The sequence below is a fragment of the Sinohyriopsis cumingii genome, unplaced genomic scaffold, assembly GCF_028554795.1.
Source record: "Sinohyriopsis cumingii isolate HCF-2022 unplaced genomic scaffold, ASM2855479v2 utg001825l, whole genome shotgun sequence".
Lineage (NCBI taxonomy): Eukaryota > Metazoa > Mollusca > Bivalvia > Unionida > Unionidae > Sinohyriopsis > Sinohyriopsis cumingii.
The window spans coordinates 380328-400812 of NW_028316064.1; the positions used below are offsets into that span (position 1 = coordinate 380328).

The window sequence follows — 20485 nt, forward strand, 5'->3', positions numbered from 1 at the left end:
TATTTCGCGTTTGTGATATCGAATTCATTTTTAGCACATGGATGTCAAGTATTAATTAATAACATATTCTGCCACCAGCAACACGTTGCTTCAATTTGACACTAGAGGGGAAATATTCAAGCGGACACTTCCAATACTTTACTGCAATCCGTCGCTAACATTACATTGCTCCAATTTGACAATACAAATCCACCGCTACAGTCTGTCACTAGCAAACCATTGCTCTCATATGATACGTGCAATATTTTGCTCCAATCTGACATTAGGAAGCCGATGTTCCAGTCTGATATAGAAACGTACTGCCCCAGTCTTAAACTAGCAATACTTTGATCCAAACTGACACAGAAACACACTGCCCCAATCTTACACTAGCAAAGTATTACTCCTGTCTGACACTAGCGAAGCACTGCTCCAGTCTGACACAGGAAATACCCTACACCAATCTAACGCTAGTAATCCATTCGTTTAATTCCGCTAATAGTTATCCCCGGATCCAATCTCTCACTAGAAACGCACTATTTTACTGCCAACGTTACATTGATGTAGTCTGACACTAGAAACCTACTGTTTTACTAACAACATCGCATTTATGTAGTCTGACACTATATACGTACTGATTCAATATTAGCATTACATGTATGTAGTCTGACACTACAAACGCACTGTTTTAATACTAACATTACATTGCTGTTGTCTGACATGAACACACGCTGTTTTAATTAATACTAACATTACATTATTACATTTATGGGATCTCACACTATAAACGTACTGTTTTAATACTAACATGACACTGCTGCAGTCTGACACGAGACACACGCTGTTTTAATTTAATACTAACATTACATTGCTGTAGTCTAACACCAGAAGCGCACTGTTTTAATACTAACATTACATTGCTGCAGTCTGACACGAGACACACGCTGTTTTAATTTATTGCTAACAATACATTGTTGTAGTCTGAAACTATAAACGCACACTTTAAATACTAATTTTGCATGTATGTAGTTTGACACCAGAAACTCACTGTTTTAGTTTAATACTAACAAGTCATTGATGTTTCTGACATAAGATACAGATTTCTTGATTTAATATTAACATTGCATTTATGGAGTCTTACACCAGAAACTCACTGTCTTAATACTAACATTACATTTTTGTAGTCTGACATCAGAAACGCACTATTTTAATTAATGCCAACAAGGCATTGCTGTAGTCTGACAGGAGATACACGCTGTTTTAATTTAATACTGACATTGCATTTATGTAGTCTGACACCAGAAACGCACTACTATAATACCAGCATTACATTTATGTAGTCTGACACTAGCAACGTACTGTTTTATTTGATAGGAACAAGTCATTGCTGTAGTTTGACATTAGGAACGCTCCGTAAAAATTCTAACAAACTGCGTTTGTCTGACATCAGACACACACCGTTTTAATTTAATAATAGCATTGCATTTAAATAGTCTGCCACTAGCAATGCACTATTTTAATACTCACGTTACATTGCTGTAGACTGACACTAGCAACGCACTGTTTTAATTTAATACTAACAAGTCATCGCTCTCGTCTGACACAAGGAACGCTCCGTTTTAATACTAACATTACATTGTTGTAGTGTGACTCTAGAAATATCCAGCTCCAATCTAACGTTACCAATACAATACAGAAATCTTCTGCTCCATTCTGGCAATAGCAATACATTGCTCCAGTCTGACGATACCAATACATTATTCCAGTCTGACAATACCAATGCATTGCTTGTGGGTATGTGAGAAAGCTTGCCAGTAGCTTCTCGTGGGTCGGTGGTTCTTTCCGGGGTTTCCCCAGGTTTTTCCTCCACCATTTATACTGGCCGCCATGTATAGCCTATCGCGTGCTGAAAAATGGCGTTAAACCCTACAACAACAACAACAACCAATACATTGCTGCAGTCTGAAAACATCGTTACGTTTATTCATTCTGCAAATATCAATACATTGCTCCAGTCAGAATACATCGTTATATTGGTACAATATTACGCTAGAAAACCATTACTCCAGTCTGAACACATCGTTATATTGGATCAATCTGACAATATCAATACACTGCTCTAGAGTCTGAAGACATCGTTGCATTGGTTCAATGTGGTACTAGCAAAACGTTACTCATTTTGATACTTAATTTGCTTTGCTCAAATCTGAAACATAAACGCATGATATGACACTAGAGGCATACCTCTCCAATCTGATGCTAGAACGCTTTGCTCGAATCTGACACTAGCAATACATATTTCCCTTCTAACGCTGGCAATACTTTTCTCCAATCTGACACTAGCAATAAGTTGCTCGAATCTGATATTATTAATAAATTGATCCAATCTGACACTAGCAATACATTACTTCAATCTGACACTAGCAAGTAATGTCTCTAGGGTGAAACTTGCAATGCATTGCTACGATCTGACACTAGCAATACATTGATATAATCTGACACTAGCAACTCATTACTTCAGTTAAATGTTTGCCTGATTTGAACCAGCATCATTCTCTTCACCAATCCAAATGATACTCACTGAACATGGGTTAAATGATGATATCATTGAACATGGGTTAAGTGTAGCCATTACACCAGTATCACTGAGCATGGGTTAAATGTTGACATGTAGATTGATATCACAGAGTATGGGCATCATGTTGACATGTAGGCCGCTACTACTGAACATTGGCTATGTCACGGTTGCTAAGCCCAGATATTAATACATGTATAATGTGTTTGCTGTCTAATCTCTTACGCAGCCTTGAATCGACAGAGGTGATTGATCGTGCCAACTAGACAAAGGCTTCCTGTATCACATAAACATATTAAAGGTTTGTTCAGAGGTCAGAGTAAACCCGCGGGGTGTACGGGCGTGTTCTCATCCGTCCACACGTGGACAGACAGCGAGAAGGACATTGTCAGGTAAATTTGTTTGGAAAGGTTCACAGCGATATAGAGTCGGAATTGAGATAGAGTGTGTGATTACAATTTAGACCCTAATTATAAGTTCATACCTATCATGCAAATGGTCAATAGTTCTCCTGGGAAGATTGCTGAGCAAGTAGGATTACTCCAAGAAAACCACTCTTAATTTGGAGGCATGCCCCGGTCTGTGCGCCGGCTGGTGCGCTTTAACATCATCTCTCACCTCATTGAAACAAACAATTTACTAATTACATCCTATTAGCAGAAACTGAATTGTTCCTTCGGTACCTCAAAAATAATACAACTAATACAATGTAGTCAACAATATAGGGAATATGAATCCCAATACTTACTATTAAATTAATAAACATATCCCTCTTCTCCTTCTAGTTTTTTCCTTTGTATATAGGGACATAGGTAACCTTCGCATGGGATAAGTATGGGGCATAGGCGTCGCAAGGCTGTGTCACAAGGTGCTACGCTAAATGAACAGGCCTGGGAAAGAGTGTCAGCGAAACCCATACGAAGGATATGGATAGACATAACACATAGACAGGGAGATAGGAGTAAACTTAACACTAAGGGTTACCCTTTTAACGTGAAGGAAGTTAACTAATATATATTTTATATATTTGATTGAGGCCCTTTTCGATCACTTTTCTGTTTTAAATGTACCATATACACCAGATATGGCCCAAATTAAACCACACTGGAAGACAAGGTTTTGCCCATAATTTAAGGGAAGCATAGGGAAAGTAAATGAAATACGTTTTCTTAAACAGGGCATAACTTTATATCTCAAAATGAGAAACGTCTCATCATAATCACACACCTAAAACAATATAATTGTTTTCTTTTTCCTTTATAAATGCAACCGTTTCTGATTCAAATCTAAAATCACATTTCCAAATTATAGAAAATAAATTTTGGACCAGATAACTATATATATATATATATATATATATATATATATATATATATATATATATATATATAATTAAACCAATCAAATCATAGGAAAACTTGAAGGGAACTTGGACACTAATTCAGTCCTTACATACAAACCTATAACATACAAACAAAATAGCAAATGCACATATAGCATATGTAGGATACAATGGGAAAAAACAACCCATCAAAAGTTTGTATTTAAATAAAGTTTTGATCAAAATTATATTGGAAAAAGGACTACATACACACGCACCTTAGGGGAATACAAGAGAACATAAAAGCACTTTTATTTTTGGGGGGAATTGGGATGGATGCATCTGTCTGGTGCCTCCCCATCAAAGAAAAAAATAAAACGTAGAAACAAATTCTAAGGAGAGATAAAGCGACGAAATATGTCAATATAATTTGTACAGATATTATAAGGATAAGAAGAGAGACTTAGAAACGTTCAAAATCTGGCAGTGGAAAAGTATATGGGGGAGGTATATGAAGAAATTGAAAAAGCACATGAATGCAATGTAAGACAATTTTGGAAAATGATCTACATTAAGAGAGGGAACAATATAAATTTTTGTCAGGAACTATCAACTGATGGAGTTTGTGTCAGTGTTGATGATTCCATCGTAAATGGCTTTCCAGATACTATGAGGACATTCACAAGCCAAATTTTAGCCATAGTTTTGAAGGAAACTTTTATGAATTTATAAAGAGAGAATTAAATCGGGGTCTACAGGACGGAGTAAGCCATATCGAGGCCTTACAGACCAGTATCAGCTTAAACGAAGTAAGATAAATCATTAAAAGTCTAAAGAAATCAAAAGCATCAGGCCATGATCAAATTTGCAATGAACATTTGATATATGGGAGCGACTACCTCATCGAGTGTATGACAATTTTATTTACTCAGATGATTGATCAATCTTACATACCTGTAGATTGCAAAAATGAGATAGTAATACCACTGTACAAAGGTAACATAAAATAAAAGAACTCCCTCGAAAGTTACAGGCCTGTTACTTCACTGCGCCTGTTATCTACAAAACCTTTAAGAACATTATTCATGAACGTTTGGTAACTTGTCTCAAAGATACTAATTCAAGTATACCCAGTTCACAACAACACGGTTGCCAAAAAGGTCTAGGCTGCATAACAGTGAGTTTTGTGCTGTTGCAATCAGTACAATATAATGTAATCATGGGTTCACGGGTTTTTGCTGCTTTTTTTATACAAAAAAGGCATTTGATACCGTTTGGCACAAAGGACTACTTTTTAAATTATTCATGTTGGGAATTACGGGTAAATCCTTTCTGATATTGTTTAACATGTATACAAATATATTGAGTAAACTTCTTGTCAACGGACAATTTTAGATTGGTTCTCAATTGGCCAAGGAGTGAGACAAGGGGGTGTTTTGTCAACCTTGATGTACACAATATTTATAAATGACTATCTGCTACAGTTAGAAAATAGTGGATTTGGAGCAACGATTGGATCCTTAGCTGTGGGAAATCCAACCCTAGCTAATGATATTTCACTTTTGGCTATATATCCTATCAATCCATAAAAGCTGTTAGATATAGCATACGACTACAGTAATGAGTGGCGATTCGAGCTTAGTTTCACAAAGTCATACATTATCATTTTCGGTCCACAATACAAGAATTATATCGATATGAAATAGTATCTTGGCCCGTCATGTTTGCGGGTTACTGATTCGGCAACACACCTGGGTCAGTGGATTAACTCAAAGCTGACGCCACATGACGCAATACTTGATGCATGCAAGAAAGGAAAACAATCTTTTCATGGTCTGTTTGGTACTGGCATTAAACCGAATGGTTTAAATCCTTTGGTTGCTGCAAATGTAATTAAAAAGGTAATTTTCCTTTCAATGTTTTATAGAAGTGAATTATGGTGTAACATTTCAAAAAGTGACCTCTCTTTATTGGATAAAACTCTGAGGTATTTTGCCGAACATTCACAAGGTTTTCAAACACATACAAGATCAAACATCGCCCTGGGAATGCTAGGATGAACATCAGCGCAGTCCGAAATTGATAGAAGAAAATTTATGTTTTTACACAGATTGCCTTTGATGCCTAACAACGTATATACTAAACGTGTGTTTAACGTTGCGTTATTTCACTTCATTTTGAGCGGATACATGTCAAGCTACGAGTTAATTTCAAATTTATATTATACGTCAAAGAAGTTTGACTTGCTCTGGTATCTAATTGATTATTTTCATCGTTCTGAAATTCCAGATAAACAAAATTGGAAAGAAATTGTAAGGTCAAAAATTCTTGGTCTTGTAAATAGCCTCTGGAGAGTTCGTATGTCTAATCAAGCAGATTTTGACACATTCTCTTCGATGCACGAATACTTACGACCTGCCTCTATGTGGCAGTCGGATAAACCAGACAACACACTAAGGTATTTACATATGTAGCTAAACTATGGGCTGCTGTTCCTCAAACACAGCTCGATATGTGAATTAGATGTGGGAATGTGTATACAGACTTGATACTTCATTGTTGTATTAGCTGTCCTTATATGTCGAATTTTAGAAACTCTTTCTGTGATTTCCTTACTGATAAATTTCCACTGAGCCCGCGCATTGCGTTATTTAATGCAGAAGATGAGCTGCAACAAAAATATCTTCTAGGTAAAAGGTTACCATCAGGTGTAATCGACAAAGAAAACTCCAAGCTATTCGTCCTGTATGCAGCAGTCTTCTGCAAATAAGTTAATGAAACTTGCAACTTATGCAGTTGACGAACACTTTGTTGACTGATATAGTGTAAGAATTTGAATTCTAATATTAATGTTTTGTTGTTGTTGTTTTAAAAAAATACTTCTCTATTGATTATATTCAGATGATTTATTCTTATATCATGTAATCTTCCATGGAAGGAAATAAAGATGATGTGAAAGATGATAATGATGATGAATATTTGTGTACGTTCTATGAGTTGTAATGTCAAGAAATGATTGTTGTGATATTGTGTAGTATAATGGGATTAGGAATGTGTACTGATGTGACACGATTGATTGATGTATGTATGAGAAGTAATTTATAGCGTGCTTTTATTACGACGTTCTTTTACCTTACAAAATCGATGTTAATGAATTCGTGACAGAAGAAATTTAATAGCCATTATCTGATGATACGTTGAATATAGTGTGAGATGAGAGGGCTAAGGAAAAATATCGTACATTCTTTGTGTTTTCACAAGGAGCTTTTTGACGGACATAACTTCAGGTTCAGTTGAGTCTGAGTCCCCAAGAGGTGAGACGGAAGTGAGACTAGCAGAGCAGTCGGAGTCGACAAACGTCTAGTCAGTGTATATAAGGTGTATATAAGGTGGAGGAGGAGGTAAAGAATTCGAGGATGAGAAGGAATTTGGAGAAAGTCGGGAGGAAGAGCAGAAGGAACTAGGATGAGTAGGAGAAAGAATACACAGATGAGTAGCATACAAAGACAGGTGGAAATCTATCTCACACTAATACTCAAGTGATATAATAGGCTATTACATGGTCGAGCTGCAGGATAGTACTTGGGACATTTGAATCACTTCACTATTGAATTGTTATTAAATTGTTAGTCGTTGAATTTCACGTTTTTGTTTATATTCAATCATTTAACCGTCGGCATTGGTGACTGGAGGCTAGGAACTTTACATCTATCTTTCACTTTTTTAACTTCCAACAAAAATCGAGCCTGGGCGGCACTTCCATAATAATTTAGATAAACTATAGGGAGCACCCCACCTCAACCACAACAACCCCCACATTACAGATCATGGGATAAATGCTGGTAGGTAGACGAATATCATGAACGACATACTTAACATCATAAAAGCAGCAGCTTGATGACATGTTTTAACTCGGAACCAGATACAGCCTGGTGAATTTTAAACTCGGAATCAGAATCGGCCTGGTGAATTTGAAGCATGCATCTATCAGAACCGGCCTGGTGAATTTGAAACATGCATCTATCATAATTGGCCTGGTGAATTTGTAACATACATCTATTAGAATCGGCCTGGTGAATTTTGACACCTGGATTCAGAATCGGCCTGGTGAATTTGAAACATGCATCTATCAGAATCGGTGAATTTGAAACAACAGGCACACTAATTAATTATCATCTATCTACTCCGGATTACTATAAGGAAATCATCAAATCAAGGTATATAGACTAATTATAAAGAATAACAAATATAAACCAAATAGAACGGAATTCTACAGGATAATGTTTGAGTTCTAATTAATGATTATCAACGTCTTTAATGACCAGAGTCTGAGATCGCTGTCAACATGATACATTATAGGCATCTCCAATTACGGTCAATATGGTGCATAAACAATATTTTAAATTTTTGTTGAGATTTGTGCATTTTCGGTGTCTGAGATTAGGTCTAAATTCACACAGAAGCTAAATATGTAATGTGGTTAAGATTTACTTTGAGTTAGGCTTGAAAATAGGTTGGTTTGTTTGGTAATTTGTTATAGAACTAGTGAACTTTATTCATACATAAGAAACATACTGAATCTTGTAGCTGCCTTGTCACAGGAAAATATTCAAAATAGCTCCTTCCTGTCAAAAATGAATGTGAAAAAGAGGGTTGGTGGTCTTGGTTCAGCATAAAAACACCAGTTGTATAAGGAATTAACCTGATTGCTGTAGTCAAAATCTCACATGCCTGCTTTCTACAAAAATCATTAGTTTGTTGTTATTTGTAACTTCAGTCTAATATCATTTTCATTGCTCTGCAATCTGTCATTGTCGGATGAAAATTCACTAGAAAAATAGTCCATTGAGACCTTCCTATCAATGCCGTACTTGATAGGGAATTTCTTACCATATCCCTGGCTTATCGTTCATTTTCTGTTATGTTTATATTTTTGCATAACAAATGTCTGTAGTAACATAAATCTCTTTCCGAATTCAAAGCAAAGGAGCACACCAAACACTGGAAGAAAAGAATGCACAATATTGGATATAAACTTGCTTCGCTTTCATGTATAGGGTCTTATCTTATCATAACAATGCAAGCTTTTAAAAATAGCTAAAATGTCTTGGTCATTATCTTATCGACGCGGTAGAGAAAATACTGATCTATTTCACTACAGTCAATTATCATACTTATTTAACTTTAAAGTTCAGTAATTCACGGTCTACGGTAGCTCACGGCCTAGGATGAAATTAAAGGCATACATTTGCGAGTAACATTTGTTGGCACCATTAGAAGTTATTTATCCATATTATTCCTCTATCGTTCATTGCTCAATTAAATATATAGTTGGCATAATAGGACTCTAACAGTTAGTTCACCCTACCAGTTCCCAATCACCATGCTCTATTAACATATAGCTGGCATCAAGATATGCTAATATTTATTTCGACCTAACATTCCCCAATAACCCAATGCTCAATTAAACACACAGCTTGCATCATACGACCCTAACATTTGTTACACTATGTCATTCCTCAACAGCTGCCGACACCGGGGATGCAAGAGGAATGTATGAGGGTATCAAGAAGTCGACAGGCCACCCAACTCCAAGACTGCCCCCATCAAGTCCAAGACGGGCGAAGTCATCACAGACCAGGGAAATAACTGCAGTGATGGGTTGAGCACTATCTCGAGCTGTATGGAACCCCAAACATCGTCACTGACTTCGCCCTGGACGCCACCCCAGTCCTGCCTGTTATAAAGGAACTAGACACACCACCCACCCTGGAATAGCTCAGAAAATCCATCGATTGCCTTGCTTGTGGGAAGGATCCTGGAAGCGACGGCATTCCGCCTGATGTCCTCAAAAGCGGGAAACCAGCACTGCTCCAGCCCCTACACATACTCCTCTGCCTATGTTGGGAACAGGGACACATCCCACAGGACATGCGTGACGCCAACATCGTCACTTTGTAGAAGAAAAAAGACACCGTAGCGACTGCAACAACTACCGGCGCATCGCCCTCCTCAGCATCTTCGGATAGGCTTTCTCCCGTGTTACCTTGGCGCGCTTACATATCAAGAGAATGGACCCAGGCCATATTCCCAAGGACCTGTTATATGGGGAGCTAGTAGGATGTGCACGATCATCTGGACAACAACGTCTGCGCTACAAAGATGTTGGCTAGAAGGGCATAAAGACGGCCGACATCAACGACTGGGGGAGCAATGATAACGACCGTTCCACCTGGCGCCTAGCTGTTAGGCAGGGCGTTCAAAAAGCTGAGGAAGTCAGAAACACAAAGCAAGCTGAAAAGAGAAGAACTAGACTGAAGGAGAAACAAAAGCTTACTCTGGAGCTACACCATCGTGTCCCGTAGATGGACGGATGCCAAGAGAACCAGTCCCCAAGCGCCTCACGCTCAATTAAACACACATTTATCATCAAAGTAAGTTACATTTATTGTACCCTACCTTTTCCAAATCACCAAATACTTTTTTTAAACAGACATTGGGAATGACAATACGCTAATAGTTATTTCACTGTACCATTTATCAGTCACTCCGTGTTCTATCAAATATACATCTAGTGTTATAGCAAGCTAATAATTAGTTCGCCTTACCATTTTAAAACTACCCAGTGCTCTATTAAAATTATAGCTGGTATCATAAGACGCTAATAGGCATTTCGTATGAGTATTCCCACTCACCCCTTGCACTATTAATCGTATAGCTGGTATCATATTACAGTAGGTTTCCCCCGCCAGTCCATAATCATCCAGTAATTTGTATTGGTATTACCAGTTTGATTCAAATATCAAAATAGTAGTTCCGTTCGTTGAGAGTATGTTGTCGTCATATATGAAAAGCTTATGTTCTGGTTAGATTTACCTCCTCTGGAACTATATGTCTACCATCTGCAGAGTAATCCTTCTCGATGTGGTATTATTATTGGCTAATATTAAGATATATTTACAAAGCAAATATATTTTGCAAACTTTATCGGAGACAGGCTTAAAATCATTCTCACTCAAGCATCTTGAATTTACTGACATTTTGGAGTAATCAATTGTTGACCTTGACCCGAACAATGCCATTCAGTGCTTAACGGGATGTTAAACTGAACTTAATACATCATATGAAATGATATATTCCTTTTTATGAAGAGAGTTTTTGTTTTGTTGCTTTAAATGCACTTTTAACAACACACCAGACTTGTATAATATTATTCAGATGGATTCAGATATATATCCATCTGTTTGCTTTCTTATTGTTTGAATAGGTCTACTTTATCTTTGCCAGATTGGATTTGGTTATGGATTGGGGTGCCGTGGAGATGTTTCTGTAGGTTCCATATCGTGAGCTAATCCGTGCGATATGAATGCAATAATCCACTACCCGAACCGTCCGCGTAAATACACTTTTGTTGCATATACGGAAAGTCGTTTTTTCTCTAACAATGAAATCTTGGTTTATCTAATGAAGACGCATTCTTAATATTCCTTAAGCTGAAGTCACTAATTAATATAAGGTTACATTTTTGAAAGGATAGTTAGTGTTTGTAAGCATATATTTAATTTATAGACATATCACACATAATACACCATATATAACAGACACCAACAACATAAGCAGCAACAAATATATCGGTAATAATAACAAGAAAAGAAAAAAGAGAACAAAGTTGTTACCTCAGTAATACAACTTGCGATTATTCGGTCGAATTTGTAGGTTTTACACATTTTAAGCCAGGGGAAAAATAAATTAAATAGGTTTTAACTTTGTACATTCTTTTAGATCAGGAAAACCTGTCTCATTATCATACGTCTAGACAAGAATCCTAAATAAGAGCGTAGTTGCACTAAAGATAAAGCAATTTATACTGAACCTGATACTTAAGGATACAAAGGTCGCCCGAACAAGTGTTGTGCTCGTGAAATATGATGCAAGATTTGATATGACATTGTGACACGAAGGTTTCAAGATTTAGCGACTCATGGTGGTAGGCAAAATATCCAGCTAACTTTATAACTCCGGACCATTAGCGTGTATTTGATGAATAATGTAAATACTAAATGCTTCTGGGTTGAAATTTTAAGTGACCAACATTTGAGCATATCATTAGTGTTATACGAGCAGTTGATCATTTTATAAAGGAACTCACACAACAATTTCTTTACATCCACGGTTGTCTTCGTGAATAAGTGACCAACAAATGATTTTCGGGTCGGTAGGGCTGGAACATTTAGAAAAAAATGTTCCTACCCTCGAATAGCTCGAAACTCTGTTCTTGCTTTGATGTCAGTAAGAAATTAATTTCATAATAAAGCTGATGCACACAAATAGTGTAATGTTTAGAAGCCACGTACCATGCTTCATATTTTATCTGGAAGTGTCTTGGAATCTGCTGTGTAAATTCAAGCACTAACTGACCAGATGTTTTCTAAATGTATGCGCAAATGTAGTATATACGATCATTACATAACTATAACTAACAGTGGGTCTCACTACCGAGCGAATCAAACAACACTTCTGTTAGTCTGGCTTGACGTCACTGTTTCTGTTATTTCCATGGACGACACGAAATCTGCCGTTCTCTGCTGTAGGGTTCTTAAACGCACACGTGCAGCATACAAATTCTTCCAATCAACCAACACTCAAACACTCACTATATCCTAATTTCAGATTGGCATGGTCTCTGTCGCTTTACAAATTGCATGACCCATACGTACGCTTTTTCATACCTAGCATTGGCAAATACCTGTTCCTGAATACATCAATTGACTTCCTTATGCTAAGAAATTAGGGAGAATTCATTTTACGAAATCAGTATATGGTACCATCAAGTCTCGCCAAGAATATACATTATGACGTCTGCTCCTAAAACAAATGACAAACTACTAGTTTCGAGAAATATTGTCACGCCACCTACAACCTATAATCAAAGAAATAATAGCTAAACTCTAAGAAGACTCTAAATACAGAGATACATACAAATCACCCCCCCCATGTTTGTTACAATGTGAAACTCTTCCAAATATGATACATATACCTTACATAGCACCAGAATGTGTGTAATATCTATTGCATGCATGAGAAAAATCACTTAAATTTCGTACCAAGGAAGGCATTAACTGGCTCTAGAATATCACAATGTAACTTAATAAACCAATTAATATGAAAATTATTCTAATCAATCTTCCAAGAAAGAAAATTATTTTAGGAATTTGTCCTAGAAGTACATAACAAACAAGGATTTAAAGCAACTAACAACACATATATAAAACAGTTTTCAAAGACTTCAAGACAAATGTCGTTTACAATTGAATGGTCCATTTTGTATCCTACTGGAATCAAGCTACAACTTGGACAGTGACACAATAAAGACTCTTGAATACATTTGTCATAAATGCGATGAACTACACATAAAGTATGGATGTGAATTCCAGTCTTTTGTTAATACGCAGAACAAAGTGAAAAAGATAAAATTCACGTTCTGTTTCTTTTCATTCTTAGTCAGACCGTCCCTTAATAGTTCTGGTGTTCATTGTCATGTCTTTGAATTAAATGATTGAAGTCGAAAACTTGGAAACAAAGACACATTTTTGTTTTTGGACAACGGTGTGACCTTAAACTATTTGTTGAAACAAAATGTCGACCGGTGATGTACATTATCAATAATCTGCAAGCAGATCTGTTCTTGGAATGGAGATGTTCCTTATAGCAGGCTGGACTGAAAAATTTTAGATTGGTATTTGATTAATGAACTAATTACTTTTCTTCCGAAATACAAGGCCTAGAACATAACCAACCATGACATTACTTATATAAATCTTGTGATACTATAAATAACAATAATATTATTTTGATGAAGGTAAACGTGAATGTAGTTTCCATCCTGGAAATCTTGTCCTCGAAGTAGGAGAATGCATGCGAATCATCGGGATTACAGAAGCTAACCTCAGTAAGTTAGTCCCTACGGTTGGCAAACAAGCCGATAAAGCCTCACATATAATTTAGAGTGTTGTGTGTCGGTGCCGAAATGCTTTATGAAAGGGCATCCATACCTGGTGATGCAACGGATTGCAGTGTAAAACTGTATTCATATAGATTGATGCTAATTTGACACTCATCACATACACAACTATTTGGTAAGGAAACAAAAATTATGTGAAAGGGAGTATTAGTCTATGGACCAGCTATAAGGAGACGTTTTAGAAAATGAACTGTGAAGAGAGGCATGTGTCAAACATCTTTGATTAAATAACCTTAAGACCACTTCTGTGCCACCCAAATCTCATCGAAAAGCGAGATGCTGCTCAAAGTCGTTATCACTGTGTGTTTTATGTTTGTATATGTCTATGTCTGTTTAAATGCAAATAAAACGTAACAACTTATCTATAATTCTTTTGTGCGATACACTGTGTATGCTATCAGTAACCTTTAGTTTGCGATAGTATTTTTGCATGTATATAATGAGAGCATACGCATAAAAAACGCTCGTACCATCTTGCGAGTGATAGTGTGCAAGTTCAATCGACTTGTTACACATCCTACTTTTGTAAGTGGTAGTGGATTGTTGGATATAATCAAATTTTCTTTGGTCCATGGTTGATAACCATGTATTGCTCACAATGCACGGAAAGTAAATGTGAGGTAGTGGATAGTATATGGGGGATGGTGGGTAGCAAATCCAAAATACAAAGACAAAACAAGAGCACTCACTACAAGAACTATAAAACATGAAATATGTATAACTCAAGGAGACGAAGAATAAGAGAATTGCCAGAAATACGATATAGATATGCAATCAATAATCGTGATCATGAAGACGTCTGCCATTTAAAAGAGTTGGACGTTTCTCATTTTTTGCCCTATCTCTATTTTGTTTGTATTGTATCATCATTATACATGTTTTCACTAACTACTTGTTTCGAGAGTTTGTCGGATGAAACATTTTATATAAACTCATTCTTCCAAGGTTGTATAACTCTAACGTTTGCCCTAGAAATACCATGTTTAATATTCATCAACAGTCGTTACCAAAATTGTACAATTACACACGATATATTGCATTTGTTTATGAATGCCGTTCTCTTCACAGAAAGAAAACGAAATATGAAATACATAACCAATATGTTGTTTTATGTCTGTACAATAATTTATTCGGTACAGATGATGCAATACACACTCACTTACAACAAACAAAGGTAACAATTTAATATGCGTAATGCGTTGGTATTTCCATATATAAGCTAGTCTTTTGCTTTGATTTTCATGCAATACTAGATTCTTTTAATGAACAGAGAAATTATGCGAAGTGTCGAATTTTGAATGCACTGAACATTAAAACTGTAACGTGTTTAGGCCAGAAAAGTCTTTGTAAAGGGTCACTTCGACCTTTCCTCTTTTCTCCCTGGCGTCAGTGTTAAAACTTGAAAGGCTAAATTTTATGACTGAGTGAGATTGACCAGGGGCATTGCTACTCTGTCCTGAGGACGTAAACGTTTGATCTATCAACCTTAACCGTTTGATAGGAACCCATGTCACATTATCATTTTTAAAGGGAAATGTATATGCCGTACTTTACAGATTCTATGCTGTCTGGAAATCAGCTGAAAGAAACGATGATTGTCCTGGGAAAATGTAGGAACCCAGCCTACGATAGACCAGAATAGATTAAGACGTACACTTTAAGAGCAATCTGAACTTAACGTAACGACCTTACTCGAAATTCTTCAGTCCAAAATACTGAGAAAGGAGAAGCTTGGCCCTGATGAAGCCTAAAGATAATAATGCTTTCTTCGTTAAACAAGAAAGGGATCAAGTAGTCTTATAAGAAAAGACAGGGTTTAGTGCTAGGACGCACGAGTTCTGAAAGAGAACAGCATTAAGGTACGCAATTTTCATTTCACGCAATATTCTTTTTTGTTTTTCTTTTATTCAAGTGTGTTTGATATGACTATGTTCCATATTATGTATCGTTTATTCACTTTCATGGTAAAGTGTTGATGCTAGAGTTGTTATGCATTGTTTCATTCAATTTCGGGAAAAGTGTTGATGCTAGAGTTGTTATGCAATTTATTTTATTTAATTTCATGGACATGTTTTGATGCTAGAGTTGTTAGGCAATTCACTTTTGAATTTTGCAGTTATTAGATCATTGGTAGAATTGATTGCATGCGATCCAAATTTTCATATGTGTAGGATTTCATACGGCTAAACGAAATAATTTACTTTGTCTGTTTGGACGATACTGATTGTCGAGAGTTAACGATAATTACCTGTTTATATTTGATTTTGTGACGTTCAGATAATTTTGAAGGTTATAAATTGCTGTGAGTTAGAATTTCTGAATTTTATGTAATAGTAATCGAACATTTAGTAGCATAGGTAAAGGAATACGGTAATGTTCGATAGACCGCTCACGTGGCAATGGATGACCTGTCACTGTGAAGCGAACATAATGTATTACGGTATTAAGTCAGAATATATGCAGTGTTCTGATTTTTATTCATGCTTCTGAGTAACGTAAGTGAGGGAATTTATGTACTGTAGGAAGTGGTACATACATAGATTTAAGGGTAATTTTGTCCTTTAAGGAACAGCGTTCTGAGAGAGAGACAGGACAGTCTAAAGACAGATGTCCGAGAAAAAAAAGAAGGACGAGGTCAGAATAAAGGGCCAGGAAGTCCATGAAGGGATAAAGCATAGATGAAAGGAAGTCGATGAAATAGGAAGACGCTGATACATTATCAGGGGAGGAAAATGATGCACATCAGTCGTGGACATTGTGCTTTTTCACCACTCGTTATTATGATGAAATAAATCCAAATTGGACACTGCTATTAAATTCTGATGACATAATTTAGAGTGAATTGGAATTGCCGATTTTAAGTACTTTTGATTTTGTTATGTTATTTTTCTTTTCTAATGGGGCTCGTATTGCTTTATTTATTCCCAATATTCTTGCTCGGTTCTCGAATGAAATTCTATTCTTTTTCACTCCCACCGGGCTATAACATCGATGGAGGTCATCCTCTAGATACCTCCACCCACATCCAATATACCACCTCTCTTGCTAAGAGGGCGACGTCACAAATAAGAAATGTAAGTTTCATGCATGTAGTGATGTCAGTTTTATTATCTAACGGTACTTATATCTTTGTTCTCCTTCACATCCACAAAATCGCTTCTAAGCAGGAATTTAAAACTAAACTGATCACTCTTAAGACATTTGTTTGTTGTTATTTGTATCTTTAGTTAATCGTTTATTCTGCGGCCTGGTTACATGTGTTCTTGCTAGCTTGTTTGCTTCAATGACTCATTTTCCAGAAATATATCAGTTATTATCTAAAGTCAAAATTCCACAAAATAATACGAAGAAATAATGTAATGTATGTGTCAGTTTGAAGTTTTGTTAACATAATTTGTATTCCAAGAAGGAAACTCAATCCCTGGCGTTGGTTTAACGACAGTGCCTCTCTCTGGACGTAAACGAGTACAACCCCAATATAAACATAGACTTCAACAATCAGTTTCACAAAATAAACACGATAAATAGGAATGACAAAATTTAAAAAGGCGTCCAGTCACTACTTTGAAATTGCATGCCATGTTTCACGATACTCAGCAATTATCAGTAGTTGACATAATAAACACGATAAATAGGAATAAATACATTTAGAAAGGCGTCCAGTTGCTACTTTGAAATTGCATATCATATATCACGATACTAAGCAATTATCACTAGTTGACAGAATAAACACGATAAATAAGAATGAATACATTTATAAAGGCGTCAAGTTACTGCTTTGAAATTGCATGTTATGTCTGCTGATACTCAGCAACTAAACAATGTCAGCTAATATAAAATAATGTGTAGGTTATTTCCAAATTCCTGTAGTAATCTGTAATCCAGGAGTCTACATGTGTTTCATCAAGCGTGGCAATATTATTTATCACACGCAAGTTTTCAAGAAAGGTCATTTGTAAGATTGTACAATGTATTTGTTCGCTTAAAACAATCTATTTAATTGCATTTTTCTTTGTAATCATTCTTCGCTAGCTTAAAACATCATCAGAGAGATTGCCTTTGATATAGAAATCCTTGTTAGATAGCTTAAAAATGCATCAGAGAGATTGCCTTTTTCTTAGTAATCCTTCTTTGCTAGCTTTAAACATCATTAGAGGGATTGCTTTTGATTTAGAAATCCTTCTTTGCTAGTCTAAAAAAATCATCAGAGAGATTGCTTTTGTCTAGTAATCCTTCTGTGCTAGCAAGACGTCATCAGAGAGATTGGCTTTGTCTACTAATCATTGTTTGCTAGCTTAATCTAAATCATCAAATAGATTGCCTTTGGTTTAGAACTCATGCTTTGACAGCTTAAACTAAATCATCAGAGAGATTGACTTTGATTGACTTTGTTTCAGTAATCCTTCTTTGCTAGCTTAAACTTTATCATCAGACAGATTGTCTTTGTGTTAGTAATCCTTCTTTAAACTGATATCAGTGCAGCTATTACTTGTACGTTCACCCAAATTGCAGACAAGGCAGACCAACGATTTGTTTCTCTCCATGTATAGCTAGCTACTTAATAATTCTTATTTCTTCCCATGTATAGCTAGCTACGTATTAGTTTGTTTTTCGCTCCAAGTATGACATTATACTTACCAGTTCGTATTTCTCTCCAAGTGCAACTATGTACTTGCCAGTTCGTATTTCTCTCCAAGGTTAACTATCAACTTACAACTCGTATTTCTCTCCATGTACTACTATGTACTTACCAATTCATATTTCCCTCCATTTATAACTGGCCACATAGCAAACGTACACCAAGTAATAATTTTATATCTATCAACTGATATCAGATGTTTGTGTTCATTTGTTTTCTGCTAAAATAAAATATCTCGAGAAAGTATTCATCGTTTTCTAAGAATCAGTTTATTTTCTGAAAGTGAGGAAGATATATTGTGTTCTTTATCATGATTATTGATTAATTTCGGAGTAGGATACAAGGGTATTTTTAAAACCAACGTCTATCCGACCATTTGTCCTACTGTCTTTACCTATGTATACCGTTGCCTCCATTCATCATGCCGTCTTCTATGTCATCATGCAGAATAACAAAAGACCTGTTCTGTTCTTATGTATCATTTGCCCACATGAACAGACGTCTTTCCTGTTCTTATGTACCATTTGCCGACATGGATACACTGCTTTCCTATTTTTATGTATAATTTGCTCACAGATGCACACGGAAAATATAATAATCTATTGACATATACATGTCCATTAGACGCAAATTAAGTAAGTTTAAAAGGAAACAGGTTCAAGGATGAAAACCAGCACTGATAACTGAGTTCGATATTTTTTCAGCCAGTATAAAAACAAACAAGAACATATATTTGACGATATGCCGTGAACTATTGAAGCTTCTAAACAAAATAACTTATAATTCACTTATAATTCACTGTAGTTTCAGTGACACGTGTTCATAATATTATACCCTTGTAGTTAGAAGCTCCACTTAGATGCTTACGTGGCCGAATGGTAAATATAGCCACCTCCACAACATGACTAGCCTGGTTCCAATACAATAAGAGGCGAATAATTATTTTTTTGTAATGTGATCTTTTACATTGATCTGGGAAAGAGAACTGTGTAGCTGTTCAACGCCATAACAAATCTGGATAACTAGGACATATTCCTAAACGTTGGATCAGCACCATTTAGTATTTGTGTGGTCTCTGGGATCTGTCCATTTAATAAGGGTAAGACAATCATATTCCGTCTGTATGGGAAGTAGGTGTAGGTACGTGATTTAGTAAATATGGGTGCCTTGAGAAAAAATAGATGAATAAATATATATATATATATATATAAATATATATATATATATATATATATATATATATATATATATATATATATATATATATATATATATATATATACAAAATGGATAGAGGAAGTACGGAAACCGTGGAAGAAGAAAGTATTAGACTGGAGCGATATGTAAGAAAACTATGTAGCTAAACCGTTTTGAAGAACATTTGGAGAGATGGACAGATTAAATAATAATTAAATCATCTAAAATGCTGTAGGAGATAACGAAGTTGCCAGGTTTGCTTGGATGTTATAAATTAGTTGGGTTCTCTGTATCAAAAGGAGGTGTCTCTTAGTAGCAAGCATCAAATGAAGGTTGGTGACAAAATCTTGGAAGTTTAAAGCGGACGAAATACGGTAATACATTAAGATGTAGACTGACATACAAAACACATAAAGCCTCTCATATTTTAAACGTTGTTCTCATTTCTCAGAGAGTAAGGTTTCAACTTTCAGGTTGGATAGTCAGTAAAAGGGAATATGTTGTCATATTTACCATATTGAAATAATAGTGTTTGAGTATCCGGAGGAATAGTAACTATATACAAATCTGCAAGGAAAATCTACATATAACAGTATAACAATAATAGTACTACTACTACTACTACTAATACTACTACTAATAATAATAATATGTATGGGTAGAAAGCAACAGTACACTAATATACCATGTGTCTGTCTGTTTGTATGAGAGGGATCCTGACTCAGAGCGAATCGATCAGTATGTGTTGCCCTC

General features: G+C 35.9%; 1 long non-coding RNA gene across 1 annotated transcript; it reads left to right on the top strand.

Annotated features, from left to right (window-relative positions):
• Window positions 1-7770: 7770 nt before the first annotated feature.
• Window positions 7771-18781, top strand: LOC149771480 (uncharacterized). The gene is made up of 3 exons (XR_016418270.1): window positions 7771-10309; window positions 15453-15755; window positions 16463-18781. It is a non-coding gene; the product is annotated as an uncharacterized LOC149771480 (long non-coding RNA).
• Window positions 18782-20485: the final 1704 nt, after the last annotated feature.